General features: G+C 46.6%; 1 long non-coding RNA gene across 1 annotated transcript; it reads left to right on the top strand.

Moving 5' to 3' along the window:
* Positions 1–1,131: 1,131 nt before the first annotated feature.
* LOC135328973 (uncharacterized) lies at positions 1,132–6,605 on the top strand. The gene is made up of 3 exons (XR_010390103.1): positions 1,132–1,289; positions 2,882–2,985; positions 3,318–6,605. It is a non-coding gene; the product is annotated as an uncharacterized LOC135328973 (long non-coding RNA).
* The last annotated feature ends 215 nt before the right edge of the window (positions 6,606–6,820 follow it).

The following is a 6,820-nucleotide window of genomic DNA, read 5'->3' as shown; positions in this document are numbered from 1 at the left end:
CAGGCCCTGGGGAGTCCTGAACCTGTTGGCTGATTTCTGTCGAATCTAATAGTTTCTCCGAGTCCTGTGAGAACAGTTTTGGTGCGGCAGCTGCCCCCCACAGAGGTCCCCATGGAGAGGAGGGCTCCTGATGTCGATTTACCTTCTACTAGTTTCCAAAGAATCCAGTAACACACAAAAACAGAGAATAGGAGACTTTACTAATTCTGCTGCTCGTAGAACTAACTACTTGACTCTATTAGTGAACTATTTGTGTACCTCTATAGGAGGAAAAACCTGCCTGAAACCTCTTTATGCTGATTGCCAGCTATAAAAAGATCTTGACAACCTCTTCTGCGAAAAGCTCTCACACCTCCACTCCGCAGCAAGCCTTTGATGTTTAACAAGTGGGTAGTCCTCAGGCTACCAAAGTGCCTTTGCTCTGTCTCCTGTGCCGCTCAGCTCGTGCTCCTGTGCAGACCCCGATGAACTGCCTCTTCCCCAGCTCGTGTCCCCCTGGGAGTGCTGGCACAGTTCCCCCACGTGCAAAGGATCTGATTTCTCCTGACACTGTCACCTTCTCTTTCCCCAAGCCCTTGCTTCGTTAGGGGTTCAGAGAGAGATCTGCACAAGACTACTTGTAAACAGGCCATTTTGTAACTGCTTAGTTTGAAATATAAAGCACTCAGGCCACTCTGTCTTCAGCCACTTGCATGGTCTGGCACGGTACAAAAGAACGGAGACCTTGATCGGCGGAGCTCATATCAAGCCTCTCTAACATCTGGATGAATTGCTGTTCCTCTAGGCAGCTCCACAGACTTGGCCTGAAGCAGCTGCAAATCTCAGCCTTCTTATAATTTTAGTTGTGTCAAGGTTGTTGGTTGAGGTGGATCCACTCAGTACATCAGGCGTCCTTACCTGAGTCCTGGTGACTCAGGAGCTGCTTGGGGCCATCCTCTTTCTGCTCTGGTACTGCAGGCTTGGCAGCTACAGCAACTCTCCACCACTGTTACGCAGGTCCCTACCCGTACTGCACCCATTTCCCCCCCTTCTTTGTGATAGGGATTGCGCAGAGATTATCGTTTGAGATTATTCAGCTAGGGCTTTCATACTGCGGGTTCTTATCGTTGTAATTTCCTCTTGTAGGTACAGTGTGTACATCAGTCCGGAGCTGAGGTGTCTCTCCGACTTCCTCCGAGGGCAGAGCTGCTTACGGGTCTGTGCAGATAATGAGACTGCTGAGGGAAAGGAGAGGATATTCAGCACGGAAACCAGCCTTGGGCCAGATCTCCCTCCTCATCTAACCAGAGGTTCAAGAGCAATCCCTTCCTTGCTCCTTAGCTCCATTTCATATTTGACTGATATAATGGAAGCATCATCCATTGGTATAATGGGATCACAGGAAAACAATGAGGCATGAAATTATTTTCCTGCTTTCCCAGATAAATCCCTTGTTGTAAATTAAATAGTTTGCCCATTTAACTACAGATGAATCACTGGTGATGCCTGCGTAAGTCTACCGTTATTAAAGAGAGAGATTACCTAGGACAAACTTTCAGACCTCTTGGGTCTCTCTTGCTGACGATGAAGTGATATGCTTCACAAGCTGTGTTTCCACCAAAATAACAGGGAAGCTGAGGGAATGAGCACGGCATAAGCTACTGTCAGCGTGCTGGATCTGAATGGATCCCAAAGGTATCCAGGTTTTAAATATCATTCAGGTTTTAAATATCATCCAGCTCTCCATGTGCAGAAGGAAGCTGCCATTGGAATGGCTCTTGGGATTAGCATGAGATCAAGCCATCCACACAGGCAAACCTTCCAACAGGTAGCTGGCCTTCCTGAGGCCGGCAGCACCATTCCCGTACAGGCACGAGCGTGCCAGGCGTTGCCAGAAGCTCAGCCGGAACCCAGGACACGCTGTCCTTCGGCAGGCTGCACTGTTAGCTGCGTATTCGTTAACCTCCTCCGTAACGTCTGAAATTAAACGCATACCATAGCAAATGCAAACAAGCATAACTAAGCCGATATGAAGACAGGACTCATCCTATTTCTCACTCCGTTGTCTTTCCGTATGAGCTGGAAGTACTGTTTGGTTTACACAGTGGATATCAATTCTTCCTTTTTAAAAGAGTTTGAAATACAGTGAGAGTTTTGTCCCAGTGTGTGAGGATCAGGCCCCGAAAGCAGGCTTGAGTTTGTGATAGGAAACTTATTGGTGAGAAGAGCGAGAACTGAACTCCTTGCTGCCAAGTGTGAGGTTACCTAGTGCCAGCTGTAAGAAGCAGTGATGTTTCTGTCCAGTCAAGTGTTAATGGCCCACCAGCCTTTATGAAAAGAAGAGATTCGTATGTCACTACTGCTGTGCAAGCTCTTCTGCTCCAGTGTGGCTTTAATTGACCGGCCACTCCCGTGTGGTGGTGCGGCTGAGGGAAACTCTTCCCACCACATCGGAAACCGGGCTTTGTCCTCTGGATGCTAGATTTAGAGCTCATGTTATATACTCTCCTCAAGCCATATGGTTTGGCACCCCACTACATATTTGGAGAGCCTCGTTCTGGTATTAAATATACTTTAATAGTACAGTAAGGTAAAGTGCTGTAAGTACTCATGAACTTAATGGTGTTGTCTGTGGTTGTCCTCTTCACAGGAGACCTGGTGCCAAAACTTTTGTCCTCCCCGAGGTACTTCCATCCCAAATTTAGAAGCTGTTGTGTAGTAGTAAGGCAATGAAACCTTTTCAGCATGACTCTTGCATGTGCCCGCGGAGTTAGGAGCAAGCATTTCGCAATGCACGCTTAACATGCCGGCAACTAAATTAAGCTTCCTGGCCTGGGAGGGGCCCCTGTATTTTGCGTGGCGATAGTTTTAATCTCTTAACGTGTCGACGCTGTCTTTGCAGGGCTAGCGTGGAAAGGTGCTGCCGAGCTCCGCGGTAGGTCTGGCTCGGCTGGTCGGCGGAGGCGAAGCGGTGGCGAGAGACTCCCGCGCCCCGACGGGAAGCCTGTGAGTGAGCAGGGGGAAAAGCTCCCAACCGACACGTTTCCACTGCTTCTGTCTCCTTCTGGCAAGTCCATGTTTTTTTCTGGGGGAGAAGAGGACGGCTTGTCTGACACCTGCCAGGCGCTAGTTAATGCTGGCGAAATCTGCGCAGCCGGGCGCGTCTCGCAGCTCGTGGGCACTGTGCTTCGCGGGGGCCGTTTGCCTTCGCTTCCCCGTCCCCACGCCGGCTGTACGCAGCTCTGCCTGCAGCACGGCCCGCGGCTGTCGCCCGCGCTTGGGTCTCTGATTCCCCGGCTCACAGGAAGGCTTTTACACCGCTTGCCTTTCCCCCGCAGGGAACAGTCTGGTCTTGCCCACGGGAGCCCACCGTCTTCAGGACCCTCCTGGGCAGAGCTGGCTCCACCGTGGTGCTTTTGTACCGCAGAGCATCTGCTTTCAAAGAGCTTCGGCCTCTTTGGCACGCCTCTCGCGGCCAGTCTGGGAGAGCTTTCGTCGTCTAACGCGGACGAGCTGCCGCTGAGTCTAACGCTGCCTTTCAGTGGGTTTCTTATCTCCAGTTGGTCCAGAGAAGGTTTTGTTTCATATTGCTGCTGGCAAGCTGTATTTCACAGCTTAGAGCAATGGGAGCTCCCTTCGTGCAGTCTGCTGAGCCCTGCTGCCCCACGGCCCCGTTTAGGGTAATCCCCCGAGTTACCTAGACTTTACAGAGAGGCCCGCGTGGCAAAGGATGCTAGAGACACAGAGCCAATGGCTTCTTCTGAACTTGAAAAGCCGTAAAGCTCTTCCAGCTTCAGATTAGTGCAACTAAACCAGACGACTGTCCTTTCTCATACATCAAGCAAAGCCATGCTGCACTCCACGCATTAAGCCGGGCGGAAATTGCTCTTCCTCGTTTCTGTCGATACGCAAGCTACGTACATTTTTCCTTTTGTAAAATCCTCAAGGATAGGGAGGTAGAAACACTGCTCCATTTTATGGGAAAATAAAAGGCAGCAGGGATGCAAAAGAGCTGTTGGACTTAGGAACTGAGTCTAAACCTTCTGAATGCTCTTCAGTGCCTTAGCAAGATGTCCTACCTCTTGAAGAAGATACTAATGGATATGTAGCATCAAAAATGATTTACAAACCTATTGTAAACGTGCCTATTCAGACAAACCAGTGCTGAGGCTATTGCTCAATCCTATTTTTAGAAGCACTAGCAGTCTGTTTTCGTTTTACAAAGATGGTCCTCTTCTTAGTCTCAGAAAGCATCAGCTTCGTGAAAGCCTCAGCTATGAAATGAGTAGTAAATTTTCATACACCTTTCCCCTCGTATTTTTCAGGGAATTGGTTATGTTGCCCAAGGAAACAAAAAGGTTAAAAACAAAGGAGAAGCAATAAACTAAGACTCAGATTCTTGTCTAGAGGAATAAAGCTGACCCAAACCTTTGCCAGAATTACAGCTTCGCCCTGAGATTAACACTTCTGCCCTTTGACTACATAAACGCAGCTGTCACAGCCTCATCTGCAGTCGAAGCACCCTCAAAGAGCATCATGCTAACTAGGAACTGGATGCTGAAATTACGGCGTCCTCGAGGGGTCCCCTACTCCATCGCTGCTAAGGCAAAATCAGCTAGACCGAACGTCTGCTGGAAATGGGCCCGTTCTCATGGGTCATGTTTTCTGGATGGCTGCTCCTGCCTATGCTCTTCTATGGTCCACGTTTTTGCCTTGTGCTGCCTTAATTTGGTCTAGTATTTATCTGGGGCCTTGCCAGGAGCACATATATTGGAAAGACTGCTTTGTTTCTTGCTGATGATACGTAAGCTGCAATAATCCTGCGGGGATTTTTTCTGCATGTTATCAAAGACAAATTGTTCAAATTTTGATCCCATTGTAAGGGCCAGCCTACTTCTTGCACAGAAGCTGGAGTCAGCATTAGAGATTTAAGTTAAGTGGTGTTTTTTCGTGTTACCTAAGACATTTTTGCTTTGGACTGAGAATATAATTAGTTCCACAGTTATCACTAAACTAATGGAATGTTTCTGCCTAGGTTAGCAGAAATGTTTAAGTGGCTAGTCCCCTTACAGCTCCCAAATGCCTGTAATTTGTGGTCCTCCCTCACGGAGGATTTGGATGCAACTCCAAACTGCAGTGGAGATTCCACCCCACTGCCTTTGACTGCTTTCAGCTCATTCCCTACATCTTCGGTTTAATTTGATCTAACTATAGCTTGCTGGCAAATGACAATTCATAGTTAGATGATTTTCAAAGTCTAATTGCTCCAGATTCTTCTCAGTACTTCAGTATTTCTTAATTGTATTAGCCAAGGTGAGGATAATTGCTGCTTTCATATCCCTGAAACTTCTCATACAAAGGAGGATTATGCAAGAATATGCTCATTCTCTCCAATAAATGATCCCTCTGTTATTAGGGAGTGTGTGCGGAGGGACTGCTGGGAAGCATTCCACCGAACCATTATGTACTAGAACAAAACCTGAGACTTGCAGATACAAGACTAAATTATAGTCTGGGGCAATCATCAGAATACACTTATTTTCTGGAGGTTGTTCTTTCAGAAGATGAATGAGCCCCAAATCTACAAATAACCCAGTATTTTGCATATTGGGGATCCTCCGAGTGGGCAAAAATCTCCTATTTATAGGTCTCTGGTATTTTGGCATTGCTACTGGTCGTGATACCAACATGGTCCTGATTAAAACTACTAGTCTGTGCCAACCAGTGGCCTTTTATCTTTTGCTTTGTTCCTGAACTCCTGGGCTGCTGGGCCTTTTCGCTCCCCTGGCCTGTTTAGCTTCAGGTGCTTAAGCTGTATCCAGGGCTCCTAGACCTCTGGGTACTGTAGCTGTGTGCTTGTACGTGAAGTGCAATAAAGTCACTCCAGCAGAGAATTAGACATAATGTTCTCCCTTAAGCTCCAGCAATTAAATATAAACATACGCATGCACAATAAAATGCCATGTTTCACTTCTGAGACTACAACAACCATTTTAAGAAAAGAGGATGAACCATGTATTTTCTGACACTCTAATCTGATAGACTAAATGTGGGAAGGAGGCATTCAGTTAGTCAAACACTTAATCCAAGAAGCAAGTTCTACACAAATTGCTGATAAAGCTGACAAATTTCACAGCCTGTTGTGTGGAAAATATTACATTTCATGGTTCTTCACAGATGATGAGAAATCCTATTAAAATCCTGAAAAATTATGTATACAAGTTAAACATGGATATTAAAATGATCCATGTTTTTGGATGCGGGATAACAAGTAAAATGAACATCCCTTAAGGATAATAGCAAGTGTCACAGAGGTTTTATACAGGGTCCCTGATAAGAAGTAATCTTATTATAGTCCAGAACCAATTTCTCTTGCACCACATAATGCTCAAAAATAGTTTAAGTGTTTCTTTCAATTGCTAGATAAACTCAGAGAATAAATAAGATGGAGGTCCTAACGGGGAGTGTTTGAACCGCTGCAAGACTATCAGCCCTTTCAGGTAAGCTGTTTCATCACTCCAGGTCTTTAAATCAAGATGGGCTGTGCCATGATTTTGAGGCAGCCGAGCTATAACTGAGGAGCTTTTTCCAGTTACTGTGGCTGGGTCTACGTACACTGGTATGAGCTCTGCAGAGGTTTAAATGATCGCATTTCAAAATCTAGCTAGCACTCTGACTGCTAAGTTGCAAAGATGCAGCAGACCAGAATTTTGCTGTCTACTGCATTTGCCGTTCTTCTGCGCATGAAGCGGATCCACGTCAATTTGCACCCATCTGTGCGGGCGTACCTTTTGTGTTGTAAGTTTTTATCATAAATATTTTCAAAGCCTCCTCCAGGATT

This window comes from Dromaius novaehollandiae, chromosome 7 (assembly GCF_036370855.1).
Source record: "Dromaius novaehollandiae isolate bDroNov1 chromosome 7, bDroNov1.hap1, whole genome shotgun sequence".
NCBI classification, from domain to species: Eukaryota; Metazoa; Chordata; class Aves; order Casuariiformes; family Dromaiidae; genus Dromaius; species Dromaius novaehollandiae.
Note: the sequence above shows the minus strand (reverse complement) of the source record. Positions and strands in the feature narration are given on the sequence as shown.